The following is a 23,366-nucleotide window of genomic DNA, read 5'->3' as shown; positions in this document are numbered from 1 at the left end:
CAATTTATTTTCAACAAAGATACAAAGGTAATTCAATGGAAAAAGAATAGTCTTTTCAATAAATGATATTAAAATAATTGGATATACAAACCAATAAACCTCAACTCCATCTTACAACATATATCAAAAAATCATTTGAAACTAATATGAGACTTAACATTAGAAAAACTAAAAACTTAAAAACTTCTAGAAAAAGAAACTGGGGAACAATCTTGGTTTAGGCAATGATTTCTTAGGACACAAAAGCACAAACTTTAAAGGAAAAGTAGATAAATTGGACTTAATCATGTTTTTTAAATTTTACTCTTCAAAAGACACTATTAAGAGAATAAAAAGACAAGTTACAGATTGGAGAAAACATTTGCAAAACACATATTTGGTAAAAGACTTGTATCTTTAAATACATAAAGTACTCCCACAATTCAATAATAAAAAAATAAACAATCCAACTTTTTAATGGGAAAGAAATTTGAATACATGGTTAACCAAAAAAGAGAAGTGGATAGAAATAAGGATGTGAAAAATGCTTGACTTCATTATTCATTACGTAAATGCACATTAAATCCAACAAGATAACACTACACATCTATTAGAATGGTTAAGCATTTCTTTAAGTGCTGATGGGAATATGGGGCAATTGGAATCCTCATTCCATTGCTAATAGAGCCACTTAGGAAAACAGTTTGGCAGTTTCTTAGAAAGTTAAAACACATATTTACCCATGTTACTCAACTATCCCACTCCTAGCTATTTACCCAAGAGAAATTAAACACATGCACACAAAAATCCACCTGCAAACACTTATAGCAGCTTTCTTCATAATAGCCCCAAACTGGAAACAAGCCAAATGTCCTCACCTTGGGATACAGTGGAATGCTACTCAGCCATACTAGGAATGATTTACAAACACATACGTGCAACAACATGGATGAATTTCAAAAACATTAATGCAAGTGAAAGACACCAGACACAAAAGGCTACATTCAGTATGATTCCATTTATATAGCATTCTGAAAAACAAAGCTATAATGACAGAAATCAGGTCAATCATTCCAGGGGTTTATGGTTGGGGGGTTAACTGCAAAGGAACAAGAAGGAACTTTCGGTGGTGATGGAAATTCTTTCTGTCTTGATTGTGGTGGAGATAATACAATTATATATTAATATGTAAACTTATCACATAGTACAACTAAAAGATGTGACTTATACTTTAGACAAATTATTTCTCAATAAGGGTCTTCCCAGGTGACTCAGTGGTAAACAATCTGACTGCAATGCAGGAGACTCAGGTTCGACCCCTGGGTCAGGAAGATCCCCTGGAGAGAGAAGTGGCAACCCACTTCAGTTTTCTTGCCTGGGAAATGCCATGGACAGAGGAGCCTGGCAGGCAGCAATCCATGGGTTCACGAAGAGTTGGACATGACTGAGCATGCATATACTCATGTCTCAATAAGCCTGACTTAAAGAAAGAAGGTGTACACCCACAAAACATTCATTTTACGTATTGGTCATCTACTATGCACCATCAACAAGATGGACAATGGTCTTCCCCACACAGAGATTCTGTCCCTCTGTAGTGTGTGTGTGTGTGTGTGTGTGTGTGTGTGTGTGCGCGCCTATGGACATGGGTGTTTTTTTTTGACATGGGTGTTTTGTCTGTGTGTGTCAGTATGCTTACTATTTTCATGGGTTAAACTCTTTCTTATTTCTATCTGTTTTTGTCTGCTCTTCTGGCATCTTTCAATGGTTGTTTTAAAATGTCCAGAGTTTACAATTTCTGTCTGTGGAAGGATTAGTCTGATACAAGCAACTCCAACAGAACCAGCACCGGATCTAAAGTGAGGGAACATCAGTGCTGACAAAATGTGATGACTTTGAAGACAGATGGCAAATAAATCCATAATAGGCATATATGATTCAAGAGTAAGTGTATGATTCAGATATTCTTGAATTTCATGCCAGCAGTCCTGAGTACACACAGCATTGTCAGGAAATAGAAACTAATGAGTGTGTTCCACTTTTAATAAAAATATTTATTTAGTTAGTCTTTCATTTAATAAACATGAGCTGTGGTAGGGTGAGTTCAAAATGAAAATTCAGAGCTCCTTGGTCAAAGAGTAGGAGAAAAGTGCTGTTAAGGGTACATACAAAGTTTCTTCTTTCTTCCATGATCTGTCTCTTGACTTACAATGCTTTTCATTTGTTATTTGGTGTCATTCTAAGTAAAGAAGTCCGCAAAGAGTCGGACACAACTGAGCAACTGAACTGAAGTAAAGAAAACTACAAATTTTAAAATATTAGCATGAATTTACTGTCTTCATATTGCATGATTCCAGTTTTAAATGTAAACACCAGGGGAACTTCCATGGAGGTCCAGTGGTTAAGACTCCATGCTTCCACTGGACGGGGCGTGGGTTTGATCCCTGGTTGGGGAGCTAAGATCCCGCACTTGGTGCAGCCAAAAAAAAAAAGTAATCACCAGGGCATTTAATTCATAAACAAAACCACTGAAATTACACAATTTGTATTACATGGCTCATCCAAAAAGGATGCTTGAAGCTAGCCACAGAGATAAACATGCCAGACACAGGAAGGCTGAAAGAGGAAGGGGATTCTGAGACCCCCATCCCTCCTCCCCCAGGCACACAGCCAGCTACATGAGCCCTTAGGGGTTCAGGCTACCAGTGAGGAGAGCACAGAAGCTCACAGGCCCTCCACCACGTGCCCTGGCCCAGCAGGTCTGGAAAAGCAGATTCAGGCATCAGGCCCAACCCACTGCAGACTGGAGATCCTCTGGAACATTTAGATCTCCATGCTAACATGCACTGGGAACCTGGATTAACTTTGACCTCCTTGTCCCACGGTCTCTGGCTGGTCACCCACCAGACCACTGTTGTGTTAAACACACGTTGGGGATTATACCTGCTGCAAGATGCCACCAAGAGTGCATGCCTGGCCCCAACCCTCCAAGGGCCTGGCTCAGGCCTCCTCCTGGGACAGAAGGTGGGAGGGGGAAGCCAGGAAGTGTCCTGGAACGTCCTGGGTACCAGGAGAGAAAGAGTAAATGTCTGAGGACCCACCCCGGGGACGTGATAGAAGGTGGGACTGCACCCGAGGTGAGGTTCCAAGTCCCAAGTGCATGCTCTATTGTCCCATTCTGTTCACCTATAAAACAGAAATTCAGCGATACAATCATTAAGAATATCGAGATGGTGACCACGGAGCATTAAACCCCAAGTGCAGAGACCTTCCGTACAGGGTACCCTGAGTGATTGTTACGGTCACAAATTCATGAAGCTGTCCTGGCCAGAGACAGAGGAGGGATGAATCGGACTCTTATTCTTGATCAAAGCACTGGGAGGCACGAGTTTGTGCAGGGCTGCTTTACACCGTCCTTGTCAGCGGGAGGGCCGAGGAGTCCTCACGGCCGGCGGTGCGCTGCTCGGGACTGCAGACCGCAGCGGCAGACGCAGCATCTCTGCACACGGCCCCCCTCCGCCATCTTGAATTGCAGTGAGGTGCGCAGCGCTTCTGCACACAGTCCGACGGCTGAGGTGTCCGCTCCGCCATTTCACTCTGGGGGCTCTGGTCTGAAGGGCCAGGTGTGAGGTCTCTGCCAGAGACACCCTGTGAGCAAGTGCAACTCAACCCAGCGCCGGATTCCTTCTGCCAGGCTAGGCGGCCTGGCTCCTGCCGCCACGTGGCCTTCTACTTCCAGCTACAAGGTGGACTGACCTCCGCTCCGCGGGCGGGGCCCCGGAGGCGGGCTTTGGGGCCTGCCTGCCCCTCCCAGGGAGGGGATGGAGGTCCAGGAGCCCCCTGAGAACCGTGACACGTCTGCTGCTTCCCGGACGATAAGGTGGCCAGGTGACGAGATGGAGGAAGAGCACGTCAGGTAAGGGGAATTCGGTGTGCCGAACCGGAGGCTGCAGTGAGCCCAGCATGCTGGAGGTGCTGAGAGAACACATCATTATTCAGAGTGACAGGCACCGCGCCCCGCCCCCCCGCCTCCCCGGAGAGGTCCAACCTGGTTTTTTACCGCATCTCAGCCTCCTATTTATTACCGTGACATGAAATACAGTTGCCTGATGACCCACCTGGGGCACACCGTGTCCACAAGTCTAGTGGGTGGTTGTCAGTGAAAGCACAAGGAGTGCCTGGTTCCCTCCGGTTTCATTTATAGAACGGTCTCCCCCACAAACCAGCCCTGCCTGCCGGGTTCAGTCAGGGGCACTGCTGGCTGCCAGATGCCGAGTTAGGGCCGGGAATTCCACCCCCCTCCCAACTGTCAACTGAAAACAAGCCACAACCTAGAAGTTGAGAGTTATGTTTTATTCAACTGTCATTTTTAGGCCCTTCAAACCTGGGAGATAACATCTTAGCTCTAAGAAAACTGCTCTGAGGAGGCGAGGGGAGGAGCCAGGATATATAGAAGTTTGGGCAACAAAGGGAGGGTAGTCAGAATCTCAGAAGATTATTGCTAATTAAAGAAAACCAGATATTTCAAGTTAAGGAATTTAGTGCTTTTCTGAGTACGGGAAGATGCAAGAGCCTGGGCTCACTGAAATCCTTCCTTTGGTATGCACCTCGGCTCTATGGGGCCAGTATCCTTTGTTTTCAAATCCTGAGTTTTCTCAAGCTGCACCTTCACTGGTGGCTGTGGTCTGATGACTGCTTGATGATGGACACTCCTTGTTTCCATCCTGAGTTCTCTCCGGGTTCACTGGGGAGAGGGGTTGCAGTGATTGATGGCTGTGACATCCTCGGTTTCTGATATGGCAGGCAGTGTTTTATTTCTCACAACTCTTCACATGTGTTGGGCACATTTGCTCTCCTACCCACCACATCTGCAGCCCTTGACCCTGCAGTTCAAGACCACTGCCACAGTCTCAACCTCATCTCCTTCTCAGCCAAAGCTTCAGCTCCCCCTCTCCAGCCTGCCCCCATGTTCAAGGCAGGCAAGAATGAAGCCTCTTTCCAAAAGTTCCTCATCAGGCACCAGAGTTATTCTGCTTGAACTAACCTAGACCACGTGCCCACTTCTGAGCCAACCACTGTAGCTGGGGAAAGTCAGTATATTGACAGACAGGTCAGGAGCTGGGATCAGATCTCAATGCTGTTAAATTTCCAGCTATAGGACTGTTGTAGTAGAAAAAACACTCTTTGGGGATGAGACACATCTGGGTTTTGGTTCTGGCTTCTCTCCTTTACTGTCTGTGGTTCTCTGGATCACCTCTCCATGAGCCTTAGGCCGTCCTTAAAAAAAATACAGATAAGAATATATAGAAAGCTGTAGGGATTAAACATATGCAAAGTGCTTAGAACATAGTAGGTTCTAAATAAATGCTAATTAGCAGCCGTATAAACCAATGTAGGGCATGGCAACCCACTCCAGTATTCTTGCCTGGAGAATCCCATGGACAGGGGAGCCTGGCGGGCTATTTGTCCATAGAGTTGCAAAGAGCCTGGCACGACTGAGCAACCAGGCTCCCAGGACATAACCAATGTACTGTGTCCACACAAACATGCAGTCTTTGCCAACACTGATTCATTTTTCAGGAACATACTTCCTTCTTTTTTTAACATTTGTTTGTATTTTTTTGTTCTTTTAAATTGGAGTACAATTGCTTTACAATGTTATGTTAGTTTCTGCTATACAAGGTTGTGAACCAGCTATCTGTATATCCCCTCCCTCCCAGCTCTCCTCACTCCACCTCTTTGAACAATCACAGAGCACCAAGCTGAGCTCCCTGTGCTATATGGCGGCTTCCCGTTAGTTATTTACACATGGTGTATACATGTCAATGCGTCTCTCAGTTCATCCCGCCCTCTCCTTTTCCCCAGCTGTCCACAAGTCCATTCTCCATGTCTCCATATCCATGGAATATACGTCCTTCTCTTAGCAGCTCATCTTCTCGAATCCCATTTCCCACATTCCATCCCCAGTGGCTACCTTCTCCATGTGCCATTTGATAGCAGAATTGTGAAGACATGGGTTTGTAGTCAGAAAGGACCAAGTTCAACTCTACTTTACTTCTGTGGGCTCCAATTTCTTCAATCAGCCTATTAATACCCATATCACAGGGTTTTATGGAAATTAAATGAGATCATTCAGGCAAAGCCCTCAGCACATAATCAATGAAGATTAGTCTTTATTATTATATGCATCCCACCATTTTGTAATTATCTTTCATATGCCAGCCTCTTACACTAGAATGCGAGCTTCTAGATGGCAAGAGCTGCTGGCTCGCCTTCATTTCACTTTCTCATAACCCTACCCCAAATACTCAACCAGAGCCTGGTTTCAACTCGCTGTCCTAGAAATACTTGTGGGATGCTTGGCTAAAAATCAATGCTTGCTATAGGAAAGCTCACCCGCTTTCTCACTTGCCAGCTGCTTTTACTAACTCTCCTGGGATTGGATAGGCATGTCAGAAAGAGGAGAATAAGAGGCAGCAGTGGGTACCACCCTAAGCTGCCCTCTAGTTGCTTGTCTAAAGATGACATTTATGGGATGCTGTGCCTGCAAGTCCAATTTCTTGCCCTACAGGGATGGTTCACCAGCATCATTTTTCCAGATCCCACACATATGTGTTAATATATGATATTTGTTTTTTTTTTTTCTGACTTACTTCACTCTGTATAACATTTTCTAGGTTCACCCACATCAGTTCAGCTCACTCACATTTGTTCCCTTTTATGGCTGAGTAATATTCCATTGTATATATGTACCACAGTTTCTTTCTTTATTCATCTGTCAGTGGACATCTAGGTTGCTTCCATATCCTGGCTATTGTAAATAGTGCTGCAATGAACATTGGGATTCATGTGTCTTTTTGAATTGTGGTTTTCTCAGGGTGTATTAAACTTAAAAGCTTTTGCACAGCAAAGGAAACAATCACTTCAGTTCAGTTCAGTCACTCAGTCATGTCTGACTCTTTGTGACCCCTTGAACTGCGGCACACCAGGCTTCCCTGTCCTCACCAACGCCCGGAGCTTGCTCAAACTAATGTCCATCGAGTCAGTGATGCCATCCAACCGTCTCATTCTCTGTCATCCCCTTCTCCTCCTGTCTTCAATCTTTCCTAGCATCGGGGTCTTTTTCAATGAGTTGGTTCTTCACATCAGGTGGCCAAAGTATTGGAGCTTCAGCTTCAACATCAGTCCTTCCAATGAATATTCAGGACTGATCTCCTTTAGGATGGACTGGCTGGATCTCCTTGCAGTCCAAGGGACTCTCAAGAATCTTCTCCAACACCACAGTTCAAAAGCATCAGTTCTTCAGCACTCAGCTTTGTTTATGGTCCAACTCTCACAACCATACATAACTACTGGAAAAACCACAGCTTTGCTTATATGGACCTTGGTCGGCAAAGTAATGTCTCTGCTTTTTAATATGCTGTCTAGGTTGGTCATAGCTTTTCTTCCAAGGAGCAAGGGTCTTTTAATTTCATGGCTGCTGTCACCATTGCAGTGATTTTGGAGCTCAAGAAAATAAAGTCTCTCCTGTTTTCATTTTTTCCCCATCTATTTGCCATGAAGTGATGGGACCAGATGCCATGATCTTCGTTCTTTGAATGTTGAGTTTTAAGTAAAATTTTTCACTCTCCTGTTTCACTTTTATCAAGAGACTCTTTAGTTCCTCTTCACTTTCTGCCATAAGGGTGGTGTCATCTGCATATCTGAGGTTACTGATATTTCTCCCTGCAGTCTTGATTCTAGCTTGTGCTTCATCCAGCCTGGCATTTTGTATGATGTACTCTGCATATAAGTTAAATAAGCAGAGTGACAATATACAGCCTTGTTGTGCTTCCTCAGAACAGTTAGAACCAGACATGGAACAACAAACTGGTTCCAAATTGGGAAAGGAGGCTGTCAAGGAAACTATAAACAAAATGAAAAGACAACCCTCAGAATGAAAGAAAATAATAGCAAATGAAGCAACTGACAAAAGATTAATCTCCAAAATATACAAGCAGCTCATGTACCTCAGTATCAGAAAAATGAACATCCCAATCAAAAAATGGGCAGAAAACCTAAAAAGGCATTTCTCCAAAGAAGACATACAGATGGCCAGCAAACACATGAAAAGGTAGTCAACATCACTCATATTAGAGAAATGCAATCAAAACTACAATGAGGTATCTCCTCACAGTTGTCAGAATGGCCATCATCAAAAAATCTACAAACAATAAATTCTGGAGAGGATGTGGATAAAAGGAAAGCCTCTTGCATTGTTGATGGGAATGTAAATTGATCCAGCTACTATGGAGAACAATATGGAGATTCCCTTAACCAAAAAAAAGGAATAAAATTACTATGAAAAAGTGGAAGTGTGAGAGTGTTAGTCTTTGAGTTGTGTCTAACTGTTTGTGACCCCATGGACTGTACATAGCCTGCTATGCTCCTCTGTCCATGGGACTTTCCAAACAAGAAGCCTGGAGTGGGTGTGACTCAGCAATCCTACTACTGGTAGTATGCCCTTTTACCGGTATGACCCAGATATCCTACTACTGGGCATATATGCTGAGAAAATCATATGAGCTGGGAGTGGAGACTGCCCCCAATTACAGCATAAAGAGTAGATAGCTTCAGGTCAGGCCATAGAGACTTCTCTGATAGACAGACACTCCTGGGTCCTTAAAAATCAGGGAGAAAAGTGACCACAGAGAAAGGAGGGCCAAGGAGTGTTCCCAGCCAGACAGAGAGAACACTGGTGGGGGAGCAGCAGCCCCAAATGAAAAGCCACAGTATGTTCACCAAGTTTCCCTCACCCACCCTGGCCTAGCTGAGGTCTCCACAAAGAGAGTGAGGACCTGGGAGAGGAGACAGAAAATCAGGATCCAGAAGGGTTACATCAAATCCAGGATTCAGCTGCCAAGGACAAACTTAACACACTTAGCTTTGAGCATTTCTGGCTATTCTCTGCTAGTCTTAAAAAAATCCCCTTTGCAGATTAATACAATTGATAATATCCAGTGTGGGCAAAGGGGCAGAGAGACTGGCATCCCTGCGCCCTGTTGGAGATTGTGTAAATTAATGTACCTTTTCAAGTGTAATTCATCGCTGAGTATTAAAAGTCCTAAAAGGGCATGTTATTCTTTTGTCAGCAATTCCACTCTTAGAATTTATCTTAAGGATTTACTCAGCCAAGCACACTAAGATGTATATACAATGATATTCATCACAGTAGTGTTTATAATAACAAAATACTGGAAATGATCTGAATATCCATCAATAAGGGATTGTCTAAATAAAGTGTTACATCCGTACTATGGAATGCCATGCAGACTTCTAAAAAGGATGTTGCAAATCTCCATTTGTTGACAGTAGAAAGATGCTCATGGTATATTGCTGAGTGAAAAAAAAAAATTTGCAGAACAGCATGTATAGCATGAGCATATTTCTGTCACGTTATACACATCTATAAATTTACATGTACATACACAGAGAGAGAAACACGGAGTCAAGATCGCCAAAATGTATACAGTGTTCGCTTGTGAGTAGGGAGATTTGGAGAGATTTTTGTTCTCTTTCTTATGCAAGAATTGTATTATAGCAAGATATAGACCTTTTGATTTCACGAAATTCCTAGGACAGGATTTCTAAACCTCAGCACTGGAAAATTTTTATTGGGCTGGAAAGTTCTTTTTGCACAGGACTGTCGTGTGCATCATAGGATATTGAGCAGCAGCCCTGACATCTGCTCACTCAGTGCCCCTCAATTCCTCCATCCCCCCAAGTGTGACAAACAAAAGTGTCTCCAGACAATGCTAAATGTTTCCTGGTTGAGACCCACTGTCCTAGGGGAAGAGGAAGACAGGCTAGAACATAGGGCTGCCCCCTAGAGTAGACTTAGAAGGAGAGATCGGGAGTCACTGCCCAGATACCAGCCTATCCCCCATCGAGTCTCCTGTGAAGTTCAACATCCTGAGACCGGATGTAGTGTGGAAAAGTGTGATGAAGCCAAGCCAAGATGGCGGGCTCGGTGTAGAAATGGGGACGTGGGTATTAGCAGGAACTTGGCCGGGAACTAACAGTGGGCTCCAGGCTCACACAGGCTGTGAACGTGAGGTTCTGAGCCTGAGAAGTTTGGGTCTGAACAACTAGCTCCCTCAGGCCTTTGCTAACTGCACAGCACAGTTCCTTAGTTATCACGAGCAAATGGTACCTCCCTCCAAGATGGAGCAGTCTGGCATTTGTCAGGGCTTTGCGCCCAGAATGGATTCTGACTAAAAAAAATTACTAATACTTATTGAGAGAGTGGGCTTCTCAGGTGGCAGAGTGGTAAAGAATCTGCTTGCCAATGCAGGAGATTTAAGAGACTTGGGTTCGATCCCTGGATTGAGAAGATCCCCTCAAGGAGGGCATGGCAACCCACTCCCGTATTCTTGCCTGGAAGATTCCTGGACAGAGGAGGCTGGCGGGCTACAGTCCATGGGATTGCAAGGAACAGCACAGAACCGAGCAGCTGAGCACACACACAGACAACTGAGTTGGTAACGACTTGCCAGGCCCTGCTCAGAGACCTTTACGTATCACCTGTGTGATCCTTGCATCGTCCCTGGGGGGTGAGCAATGGCAACCATTCCCAAGTTGCAAGTAAGGAAGCCGAGGCCCACAACAGTAAAATGAGACACCCAGGGTCCTCTAACAGTATAGGTCAGACATGGGTTCCAGGCTCAGTCAGTTTGGCTCCAGAGCGTGTGGGCTGACCCCACCCCACTATGCTACCCCTGGAAGTGTGTGGGTGGAGCTACTAGAACCCCAAATCACAAGTGACTACATTCCTGGTTACTCTGCCTCTGCGCAACTGCCTCTTTAATGAGAACACCACCACTCGTGCAGGGCCCCATATGTGCCAGGACAGTAGAGGGTACTTCACATGTGATTTTATCACTGTTTCTCAAATATCCATGTGAGTGAGACAAGTGCTGTCATTACTAGTCCTGTTTTACAGATGGGGAAACTGAGGCCAGATTCATGGTTCCTTCCTAGGTGCTGACACTGTGGTTTTTTGACCCTGTGTTGTTGCAGTTGTCATGCATCTGTGTCATGCCCAATGGCAGGGGCTAGGTCAGACTCTCCTCTCGCCCTGATGCCCAGTCCTGGAGGCCACGTTCAGTGTTGTTCACCATCTGGGGGCTGGCTGCCCAGCATCTGAACCCCCGTCCTGGGTTTGGAGAAATGCCCACCATGTGGGTCCTGATGAACCCTGCTCCTCTCTACAGAAGGCAAAGACCCAAACACGTGTTCTCCAAACCCCCACAGTCCTGCCAGTCTGTGAGATGATCTCGTCTAGGACACAAGTCTGGATGAGGAACAGAGACAAGCAGAAGTTCCTCCAGTTCCATTTTATCACCAGGGTGGTGGCATCAGGGATCTTGAGTACTAGATGGCTGTGGATGGAGTTGAGAGTCCAGAGGTCCAGAGACCAGCAACCAGCCAGGGCAGCATCAGACCATGCCCTTGGGATGACCTGTCTGTGCTTTGGCCCATCAGCATCCCCTTCAGTCCATTCTGAGAGCTACCTTCTTACAATATACTCCTTTTTTACAAGTAGGCTAAGATTAATTTCTGTTGTTTCCAACTGAGAATCACTGAGTCGACCAAGAACAGGCAAAATAAAGAAGAGAGGGAGAGAAACCAGGCATCACCTTCACCCTACAAGAATCACTAGGTCAAGTTAAACATCCCCAGCAGTTTCCACTCCTCCTGCTTGAAGGGTCGGGAGCAGCCTGCAGATGGTCATACAAATTCCCCAGCAAGCTGCAGATGTGGCCAAACCAGATGCAGGTAAGGGGTGGTTGAGGCTGACTATGGGGACCTGAGCTGAAGCCACTGTCGGGAAGGTCAGTCTCTGCCAAAACCCCACTCCAAGCTGATCTCATTATAAGAATTGCTGTTTAGTGGCTAGGCTGTCTGACTCTTGTGCCCCATGGACTATAGCCCCCAAGGCTCCACTATCCATGGGATTTCGCAGGCAAGAATACTGGAGTGGATTGCCATTTCCTTCTCCAGGGGATCTTGTCAACCCAGGGATCAAACCTGTGTCTCCTATGTTGGCAGGTGAATTCTTTTTTGCTGAGCCACCAGGGAAGCCCCCCATTATAGGAATAGCCTGAAATCATTTCATCTTAATGACTCCTGCAGTTCAGGTGTTAGTGAGGGGCCCATTTGTTCAGTGCACTTGAGGGGAAACTGCCCTGAACTCCTTCAGTTTCATGGCTTATGGAGTCCATGGCCCCAAGCTTGCAGTGGGTTGGCCAACTGGAAATAAGGGTCACGTGATCCTGAATATGGCCACCCTAAGCCTAAAGGACTCATGTGAAGAGCTGACTCATTGGAAAAGACCCTGATGCTGGGAGGGATTGAGGGCAGGAGGAGAAGGGGACGACAGAGGATGAGATGGATGGATGGCATCACTGACTCGATGGACATGAGTTTGAGTAAACTCCGGGAGTTGGTGATGGACAGGGAGGCCTGGCGTGCTGTGATTCATGGGGTCACAAAGAGTCGGACATGACTGAGCGACTGAACTGAACTGAGCCTAAAGGACAGCCCAAGGAGGCCCCTAGTGCTGGCACCTGGAGCGGATTGGGAGCGGATTGGCACCTGGACGGGCCAGGGAGAGGAGCAGGGGCTGGACCGCTCCCCTCTTGCTCTGCGCTCTCCACCCCTCCCTGGGGACATTGCCTGCACTCGGTCAGGAGTGGTCAAGGAAGCCTCAAATCGCGGGTGGCTGCACAGGCTCGCCCTGGCCTCGGAAGCTCCCCTCCCTGCCCTGGTCCCTCATTACCATGGGCAGAGTCTTGACCCTTCCAGATATAGAACCTGTCAAACACCTCCTTGTATTTCTGGGGGAAGATCCCTCTCAACATAGAGAGCCTGAATGAAGCCTCTCCCTGGAAGGATAGTTACTTCCTTGACTTTTTCCACAGTGTAAACACAGAGGTACCTGTCTAAATAAAATTGTTTAGTTTTGCCTGTTTTTGGATACTTTTCTAAGTGGAATCATACTTCATGAATTCTTTTGTGTCTTACTGCCTTTGCTCAACATTATGTTTTTAAGAGCTATCCAAGTGTTGTGGGTATTTATAGCTCACTCATTTGCCTGCACAAATATACCGGAGTTTATCCCTTTATTCTCCATGGATATGTGGGTAGTTTCAGTTTAGGGTGTTACAAGTGACGCTGTGAACTCTTCTGCATCCTGAAAGTCTATTTTATAGGAATTTAGTATAGCTATATCAGTTTTCTCTTGGTCAATACTTATATATATTATTTCTTTTTCCACATTTTTATTTTCTACCATTCTATATTCATATGTTTTAGATGTAACCCTTATAAATAGCATATAGTTCAATTTTGTATTTTGCCCTCAGTCTGTTTTAATCTTTTAAGAGAGTTTCTTAGTCTGTTTGCATTTAATATAGTTACTTAAAATTACTTATTTACCTATGCTGTTTTTATCTTATGCATTAATTTCTTTTGAATAATTTTTCCCCTTCTAATTTGAAAGTCACATACCTTTCTAGCGGTTAACGTGCATCCTTGATTTATTGAAGTATAATTGATTAGTGCCTTTATCTTCCTCACAAAGAGAAAAGACTTTAGAACACTTTAACTCCATTTATCCTTATCCTGACTTTTACATCATAGTTTCTGTGCATTTTAATTATACATATATTTTTAAGTCTCCATGAGACATTAGTATAGGTTTATTTAGATTTATACTCACCACTTTCTTTTCTTTTATTTCATTTCTTCAGTGCTGAGGTTTTCTTTAAACACAACTTGAATTTTAATTTACATACCATACAGTTCACTCGTTTAAAATGTATTCTGTGTATTTCAGAGTGCAGCCATGACCACAGCCAATTTTGGAACACTTTCATCATCTCAGAAGGGAACCCCAAACACTTTAGGTATTACCCTTCCATATCCTCATCACCAGGCTTCCCTGCTGGCTCATTCGGTATAGAATCTGCCTGCAATGCAGGAGACCCAGGTTTGACCCTGGGTTGGGAGGACTCCCTGGAGAAGGAAATGGCAACCACTTCAGTATTCTTGCCTGGGAAATCCCATGGACAGAGGAGCCTGGCAGGCTATAGTCCATGGAGTCATAAGAGTCACAACTGAGTGACTAAACGACCACCATCACCACCATCTCCTCCTCCGCCCTAAGCAACCACTGATAAACCAGCTGTCTCTATAGAGTTCCCTACTCTGACTGTCATATTAATGAAAGCAGATAATGTGTAGACTTTTATGACTGACTTCTTTCACTTAGTACATGCTTTCAAAGTTCATCTGTGTTGTGACATATCAGCAATTCATTCTTTCTTTAATTAATAAACTTTATTTCTCAGTGTAGTTTTAAATTCATAGCAAAATTGAGCAGAAAGAGCAAACAACTCCCATACACATCCATATATATGTCCCCATATAGACACAACCTCTTCTACACTGATGTATTCCACACCAGAGTAGGTACATTGCTTACTATCAGTAAACCTACATTAACACATTATTATCACCCAGAGTTCATAGTTTACATTCAGGCTCACTCTTGGTGTTGTACATCCTGTGGATTTGGACAAATGCATAATGACATTGTAATATCATACAGAGTAGTTTCACTGTCCTAAAACATCTTCTGTGCTCCACATATTCATCCCTCTGTCTCCACTACTTCCAACCCCTACAACCACTAATCTTTTTATAAGTCTCTATAGCTTTGTCTTTTCCAGAATGTCTTACAGTTGGAATCTGACAAAACGTAGCTTTTTCAGCTTGGATTCTTTCACTTAACAATATGCATTTATGTTTACACCATGTTTTTTCCATGACTTGACAGCTAATTTCTTTTTAGTTCTAAATAATATTTCATTGTCTGGATGTACCCCAGTTTATCCATTTACTTACAGAAGGATATCTTGATGTCTTCCAAGTTTTGGCAATTATAAATAAGGCTGCATCTGTGCGCAGTTTTCTATGTGGACATAAGTTTTCAATTCATTTGGGTAACACTAAGGATCACGATTGCTGGATAGTATGGTAAGAGTATGTCTAGCTTTGAGGAACTTCCCTAGTGGTCCAGTGGTTAAGACCCCACGCTTCCACTGCAGGGGATGCAGGTTTGATCGCTGGTCGGGGAACTAAGATCCCACATATCACGTATCAGGGCCAAAAAAGTCTGTTTGGTTTTGTAAGAAACTGCTCAAGTGTCTTCCAGACTGGCTGTACCATTTTGTCTTCCCACCAGCAGTAAGAGAGTTCTTGTTGTTCTACATCCTTGGCATTTGGTGTTGTCAATGTTTGGGATTTTGGCCATTCTAATATGTATTTCACTGTTTTAACTTGCAATTGCCTAATGATATATGATGTTGAACATCTTTTCATATGTGTCCAAATTCATTTTTTTTTGCATGTGAATGTCCAGTTGTTCCAGCATCATTTGTTGAGAACACTGCTTAACTCTACTGTTTTGCCTTTGCTCCTCTGCCAAAGATTGGATAAGTATATTTTGAAGGGCCTATTTCTGGACTCTCTCTTCTGTTCCACTGATCTATGTGACTGTCCTTTTGCCAAAACTGTCTTGATTACTGTAGCTTCATAGTGAGTTTTAAAATCAGGTAGTGTCCAACTTTGTTCTTCTCCTTCAATATTGAATTGGCTATTCTGGGTCTTTTGTTTCTTCATTTAAATTTTAGAATCTGTTTGTCAATATGCACCAAACAACTTAATGGGATTTCCACTGGGATTTAATTGAATCCACAGATAAAATTGGGAAGAAATTACATCTTGAAAATATTGAGTCTTCTTAACCATAAACATGAACTATCTCTGCATTTATTTAGTTCTTTGATATCTGTTATCAGAGTTTTGTAGTTTTCCTCATATAGATCTTGTATATATTTTATAAGATTTTTACCTACGTATTTCTCTTTTTTGAGTGCTGATGTAAATGATGCTACATTTTTAATTTCAAAATCCACTTGTTCATTGCTGACATATAGGAAAGCAATTACTTTTTATATTAACCTTTTATCCTGCAATATTGCAATAATTGCTTATTCATTCCAATTTCTTTGTCAGTTCTTATAGATTTTGTACATAGACAATCATGTCATCTGTGTAAAAAGACAGTTTTATTTCTTCTTTCCCAATCTGTTTTACTTTTTATTTCCTTTTCTTGTCTTACTACATGAGCTTAGACGTTCAGTATGACAGTGAAAAGGCATGATGAAAGAGACATCCTTGTCTTATTCTTGATCTTAGAAGGAAAGCTAGTTTCTCACCATTAAGAATGATATTAGCTATTGTCTTTTTACAGATGTTCTGTATCAAGTTGAGGAAGTTCCCTTCTATTTTAGTTTACTGAGAGATTTTATTGTGAATCAATGTTGAATTTTGTCTCTCCATCAATTGATATGATCATGTGAATTTTCTTCTTTAAGTTACTGAGTTGATGAATTACATTAATTGTTTTCTAAATGTTGAAAGAGCCTTGCATAACCAAAATAAACCCCATTTGGTTATAGTTATAATTTTTTTTTTGCATTGTTGGGTTCAACTTGTTAATGTTTTGTTGAGGACTTTTACCTCTTTATTCATGAGAGATACTGTTCTGTAGTTTTCTTGTAATATCTGTGTCTGTTTTTGGTATTAGGGTAATGCTGGTGACATAGAGTAACTTAGGGAGTATTTGTTCTGCTTCTATCTTCTGGAAATGATTGTAGAGAATTGATGCACTCTCTTCCTTAAATGTTCAGTAGACTTCACCAGTGAACTCATCTGATCATGGTGCTTTGTGTTTTGCAAGGTGCTTAATTCTTAATTCAGTTTCTTTAATAGGCATATGTCTGTTCAGATTATCTGTTTCCTCTTGTGCTCTGCTGGGTCTTCACTGCCGCGCAGGCTTTTCTCTAGTGGCGCAAGCGGGGGCTTCTCTCTGGCGGCAGGGCACAGGCTTCTCGCTGTTGCGGCTTCTCCCGCTGCGGTGCACAGCCTCTAGGGTGCGCAGGCTTCAGTAGCTGCGGCACGCGGGCTCACGAGTTGCGGTTCCTGGACTCTAGAGCGCGGGCTCTACCGCTGCGGCACACAGGCTCCGGGGCTCCACAGCGTGCGGGATCTTCCAGATAGGGATCAAACCCGTGTGTCCTGCACTGGCAGGTAGATTCTTCATCCCTGAGCCACCAGGGAAGCTCCTCTTCTGTGAGTTTTAAGAGACTGCACTTTAAAATAATTGGTCCATCTCATCTAGGCTATCACATTTATGTGTATAGAGTTGTTAATAGCATTCATTTATTACCTTTTTTTAATGTACATGGGATTTCTAATTTTAGTAATTTGTGTCCAGCTAGAGGTTTATCGACTTCCCTGGTGGCTCAGACGGTAAAGCATCTGTCTACAATGCAGGAGACCTGGGTTCAATCCTGGGTTGGGAAGATCTCCTGGAGAAGGAAATGGCAACCCACTCCAGTACTCTTGCCTGGAAAATCCTATGGATGGAGGAGCCTGGTAGGCTACAGTCCAAGGGGTCGCAAAGAGTCAGACACGACTGAGCGACTTCACTTCACTTCACTTCACTTCAGAGGCTTATCAGTTTGATTGATTTTTTTCAAAGAATCAGCTTTGATTTTCTTGATTTTCTCTGTTGATTTGCTATTTTCAATTTTATTGATTTGTACTCAACTTCTTAAATATTTCTTTTCTTCTGCTTACTTTGGATTTAATTTGTCCTTCTTTATCCAGTTTTCTAATGCAAAGGCTTAAATTATTAATTAAGACTTTTTTCTTTTCTAACATATACATTAATGCTGTAAATTTCCCTCTAAGCATTGCTTTCACTGCATCCTACATACTTCATGTTGAATTTTAGTTTCCATTTATTTCAATTTTTTAAAAAATTCTCTTGAGATTTCTTCTTTGACTCATGTGTTATTTATAAATATGCTGTTTAATCTCCAAGTATTTGGAGATTTTTCAGCTATCTTTCTGTTACTGATTTCTAGTTTAATTCCATTGTGTTCTGAGAGCAGACATTGTATGATTTATAGTCTTTTTGAATCTGTTAATGTGTGTTTTATGGTCTGGAATGTGGTCTGTTTGGTGAATGTACCACGTGAGCTTGAAAAGCATGTATAATCTGCTGTTGTTGGATGAAGTAGTCTATAAATATCAATTATATCCAGTTGATTGATGGTGCTGTTGAGTTCAAATATGTGCTTACTGATCTTTTGTCTACTGAATCAGTTCATCTGATACAGGTATATTAAACTGTCCATTTATAACAGAGGGTTTATCTACTTCTCTTTGAATTTCTATCAGTTTTTGCTTCGTGTTGTTGGTTACACAGACATTAAGTATTCTTAGAACCCCGTGTCTTCATAGGTGAGACAGGATGACTACAGAGGGCTGGAGTTGGATATTTCTCTTCCCCAGGAAGGAGGTCTAGAGCTGACTGGAGTTGGGTATTTACAAAGGTTTTCCGTAATACTCTGTATTTGCCTGTTTCTCCCATTTGAGGGGCAGTGGTTTGCCCTGTAATATCCCTTTTATGATCAGATCTGAAAAAGTTGATTTTTTCAAAAGTTTGTTGTTAGAGTGGAGCTCCTTACATAGTGGACAAGAAAACTGAACTCCACTTCATTCCTTTCTGTAGCCAAATAATATTCTGTTTCATAGATGTACCACACATTGTTTATCCATTGATCAGTTCCTAGGTATTTGGGTTGCTTCTTTTTGCTATTATGAATAATGCTACTATAAATAGTCACATACAAGCCTTTTTGTGTACATGAACACATGTTTTCATTTCTTGGATATATATCTAGGAGTAGAATTGTTGGGTCATATGTCTAATCATTGGAAGAATTGTCAGAATTTTTCCCAAAGTGCACGTACCATTTTACATTCCCAGTAGCAGTGTGTGAATTTTTCCACATTTTTCACAATATTCACAATTTCTCCAATTTTTCCACATCCTTACCAACACTTATTATTATCTAACTTTAGTTTAGCTATTCTAGTGGGTGTGAAGTTGTATCTAAGTGGTTTTTATTTGTATTTCCCTGATGACTAATGATGTTAAACATCTTTTCATATGTTATTGGCCATTTGTATATCTTCCTTGGAGAAAATTGTATTCTTATTAATTATGTATTTTAAAATTATTTATTATTGGGTTGTAAGAATTTTTAAAAATATATTCAATATACAAGTCCCTTATAAAAAAATATTATTTGAAACCATCTTCTCCCATTCTATGGGTTGTTTTTCACTTTCTTGATGGTGTTCTTTGAAACAGAAAAGCTTTTAATTTTTGTGAAGTTCATTTATAAATTTTTTCTTTTGTTGCTTGTCTTCTTTCATTTCTAGCCTTATGTTTGGAATAATTTGCTTTTGAAGAATATCTACTAGTGATTATCTACTGGTGACATTTCATTTGTCAAAAATTATGTTTATTTCACTCCATTCTTAAAGGATATGTCTCTGCGTATAGAATACTGTCTTAGGATTATTTTCTCTCAGTACATTAGATATCATTTCACTGTCTTCTGGTTTCCATTGTTTCTGTTGAGAAGCCAGCTGTCCTTCTGTCACTTATTTGAGCATACTATACTTTTTCTCTCATTTCTTTTGATCTTTTTTCTTTACTGTAGTTTCCTGAAGAATCACTATGATGTATCAAGATATGGATTTTGTTTTGTATCCCACTTTAGCTTTTAAATTCACAAATATTGCAATTGGTATTTTTCAACAGAACTGGAAAGTTTTTAGCCATTATTTGTATCTCTCTTTCCTTCTAGAACTCCAACCTACTTACACATATGTTAGAGGTTCTCACTATATTCACCAATATTTTCCATCTTTTTACTTCTCCTGCTGCATTCTGGATACTTTCTTCTAATCTGTCTTCCAATTCATTAATTTTCTCTTCAGCTGTATCTAATCTGACTTTAAACTAACTTTGAACTTTTAAGTTTTTAGTTCTCAAAGTTTATTTTGCTTTTTACCAATATACAATGTTTCTTTTTATAGTTTTTGTCCCTTTGTATTTCTTTAAACACAGTAAACATTGTTATCTTATAGTCTGAGTCTGATAATTTTAATAACTGAAGTTTCATGTATATTTCTATTGTCTATGGTTTTCACATGTTTATTATTTCCTTCACTTCCTGATTTTTCTCACTTTGTGCTGGAAATTTTGTTCAAAAAATTATATGTAAGAACAACTTATAAACTAAGATAGTGATATTTTCTCCAGAGGAGATTTTTTTGCTTGCTTCTGCCAGGAGTCAGGTACTCTACCATCCTGGAACCACTTTAGTCAAAATTCAAAGCTTGAGGTTTTTTAGATAACCCAGGTAGTTGGAACTGGAAAGTTCATGAGACACTTGGTTTACTTATGACTTATCATAAATTTCAGTATAGTTATTCAGGATCCCAGCTTATAATAAGGAAGGAAGAACATTTTGGCAGATTCTGAGACTTAAATTTTCCTGAGACTACCAAAACCATGTTATTTCTTCTGGATTTGTAAATGTCCTTAGGGAAAATGCACTTTTGGGTAATAGTCTTACTTCTCTGGGTTCTCATTTTTCAGTTTATTTTGATAGAAAAAATTTTATTCTCTTACTGGCTCTGTGGTGCTTTTAAGATATTTTTATATTCCTTATATCTTTTTCAGTTGTCCTCTGTGGAAGATTTGGTCCTAATTAACTATCTTCCTATTGAAGTAGGAAATGGAAACCCACTCCTGTATTCTTGCCTGGAAAATTCCATGGACAGAGGAGCCTGGTGGGCTACAGTCCATGGGGTCACAAAGAGTCAGACACAACTTAGCAACTGAGCACTTAGCATGAAACTGTCTCTCTATACATGCAAGCGTCACACCAATCAGATACATAGGATTATCTACATTTTTGTAATAACAGGAATATTTACGTTTTTGATGAGGAAGTAAGGCTCAGAGTAGAGAAGTGTCTTGTGACAGATCACACAGAAGGTGTGGCAGAGCATAAATGGACATCAAGAAGCTAAAAATGCTTTGAACCACATCCTTCACAGACCAGGTACCAACTATCTATAAAACAGGTCCCATAAACTTCTGCAGCAGTCATTTGGGTGGGCCTACTGAGGTAACAATTATGAGAGTTTTCCAAAGTGGAAAATTCTCTTTCCACTGCAGAAATGATTACAATAAAATGTTACTCACTGGTGACAATGGCCTTTCATAGAAGTGGCTTTGAGTCTCCCTGGGAGCTGCATCTGTTGGTTACGAAATCACATTTAGAGTCACTTCTTCATTCATTGTATTCATTCTATAGCATTTAATTAGCACCTACTATGGGCAGGCCTGTGCTCAGAGATCCCCTGTCCAAGGGAGGAGAATTGGACAAGGACTATATGATATAGTGGATCAATGACTGGGAAGTGCTAGGAACAGTGGGGAGATAGCAATGAGAATAAATAAAATAACTCCTGTTTACTGGGCATTTCCCATGTGTCAGACAGTGACTACCCTGAAATATACATATAAATACATTTCCATATTTTTATGAACATTCACAGGTTCTAGGAATTAGAATGTGTATATATATATACACATTAGAATGTATATATATATACACATATATATATATATACACATACATATATATGTATCACATATTATACATACAATATAACACATATAACATATATTCTCACATTTTTTATATAGCATATCATACAACATATAGCACACACATTTACATACATATAATTTGATCCTTAAAAGAGGACTAGGGAGATATAGAGATCTCAGGCAAGTTATTTTACATCTTGGTCAGTGAGGCTAACGCTAGCACCTACCTCCTGAGCTTTTCTATAGGAAGGACTTAATAAAGGCAGCTGTTGAACACTAGCTCTGCCATCAGATGAGGACACCAGGGCTCCGAGAGTGGATTCCTCATGTCTGCATCTCACAGATTATCAGCAAACATTCCTGATCTTCTGCGTGCCAGCCTCTGAGCTAGGGCCTAGGGATGTAGGGCAGACAGCCCCCTTTCTCAGCCCGCGTCTAAAAGGCTATGACTTCACCCCTAGTGTGGGTGGCTCAGTCTGGAGAAGTGGTGGCAGGCTGCCTGGGGGGAAGGGGGGCTCCCTCCAGCCGGCTTATGAAGCACAGACAGGGATTTTCCAGATGGAATAGCTAAGCGGGGGATTTTAGGTGGGGGCATAATGTGCAGAAAAAATCAAGGCGAGGACCTTTCTCTTTCTTGCTCTGTCTGGGGAGGAAAGTGTCCTTCACCTGTGTTTTCCATCTAAGTGCTGAAGTAGCATCTTTGTTACAAGGAAGTAGGTCACATTTCCAGTCCAAAAAGGAAACTGCTATCTCCATTGTGACAGGGTGTGAAAGAGCCACCTCCGCTGCCTCCCCCACGTGCCTCCCCGGAGTCCTCACTTGCTGGGGACTTGCTATTCCCAGAGCAGCTTTTCCCTTCCTGCCTGGTGTGTGATCCTCGCTGGAGAATTCATTAGCGGCCCCTTGCTGGCCCCATAGCAGTGGGGGGTGCCGTGGGCAGAGCCTGAGGCTGGCATGTGTGCCCTAATCCACCCTCTGGCTCTTGTAGCAACTGGGAGGTGGCTTTTCCCAGAAGAAAGTTCAGGCACTGCCCCTTGCAAGCAAGTCTTAGCTCAAGCTCCACCTTGGCTAGGATCTACTTGCAGGAAGCCTTGTCCTTCTTTGGGTGCTGGGACGACGCTGTGGATGAGAGCAAGCCTAAGCCTGGCAACCAGTCACATCCAACACATGCAGCCTGCTGCTGGGGACTCCGTGCTTCTTGGAGTTGTCACAAAAATTTCTGAGGCGGGAGCCGTGTCACCAAATGTTAGATTCAGGCTATGGACATGAAGTTCTCCAGGGAAGCCTGCGATACCATGAAAAAATGGCGTGTATCTCTGGGCAGACTGGTGCGGTGGGAAGAGTTGTCTGAAAAGGGCCCCAGAATCTTGTGCTGTGTTGTCTGAGCAATGAGCTATCAGGAGGCAGCCTGTTCCCACAGGCCAGCGGCCCCCTTTCCCCACCACCACAGAGGGCAACTTTAACATCCCACTGGCCCCCAGAGGCCCCAAGATTCCTGGGTGCTGACAGGCAAACCACCCCTATAATCAGCCAGCACCCCGACTCCACTCTGCCTTGTTTTAAGTGGTCTGTCTGGGCCTCTCTCTGGCATTTGTCTTTCCAAAGGGAGACCTAGGGGAGGTCCCTCCACTCTACTAAAAGAGGGGACATGGGGAGCCCTCTGGTTCAGGAGACTTCAGCCCTCATGAGAGAAATATGTTTGAAATCTCTTCCAACCTACAGTCAAGAG

At 42.3% G+C, this 23,366-nt stretch overlaps 1 long non-coding RNA gene across 1 annotated transcript; it reads right to left on the bottom strand.

The window, feature by feature from the left end:
- Nucleotides 1-4,346: 4,346 nt before the first annotated feature.
- LOC133046548 (uncharacterized) lies at nt 4,347-22,047 on the bottom strand. The gene is made up of 3 exons (XR_009690529.1): nt 21,865-22,047; nt 21,227-21,279; nt 4,347-5,256 (listed from the first exon to the last, which is right to left on the bottom strand). It is a non-coding gene; the product is annotated as an uncharacterized LOC133046548 (long non-coding RNA).
- Nucleotides 22,048-23,366: the final 1,319 nt, after the last annotated feature.

The sequence above is a fragment of the Dama dama genome, chromosome 25, assembly GCF_033118175.1.
Source record: "Dama dama isolate Ldn47 chromosome 25, ASM3311817v1, whole genome shotgun sequence".
Lineage (NCBI taxonomy): Eukaryota > Metazoa > Chordata > Mammalia > Artiodactyla > Cervidae > Dama > Dama dama.
This window is presented reverse-complemented; position numbering and strand designations above follow the sequence as displayed.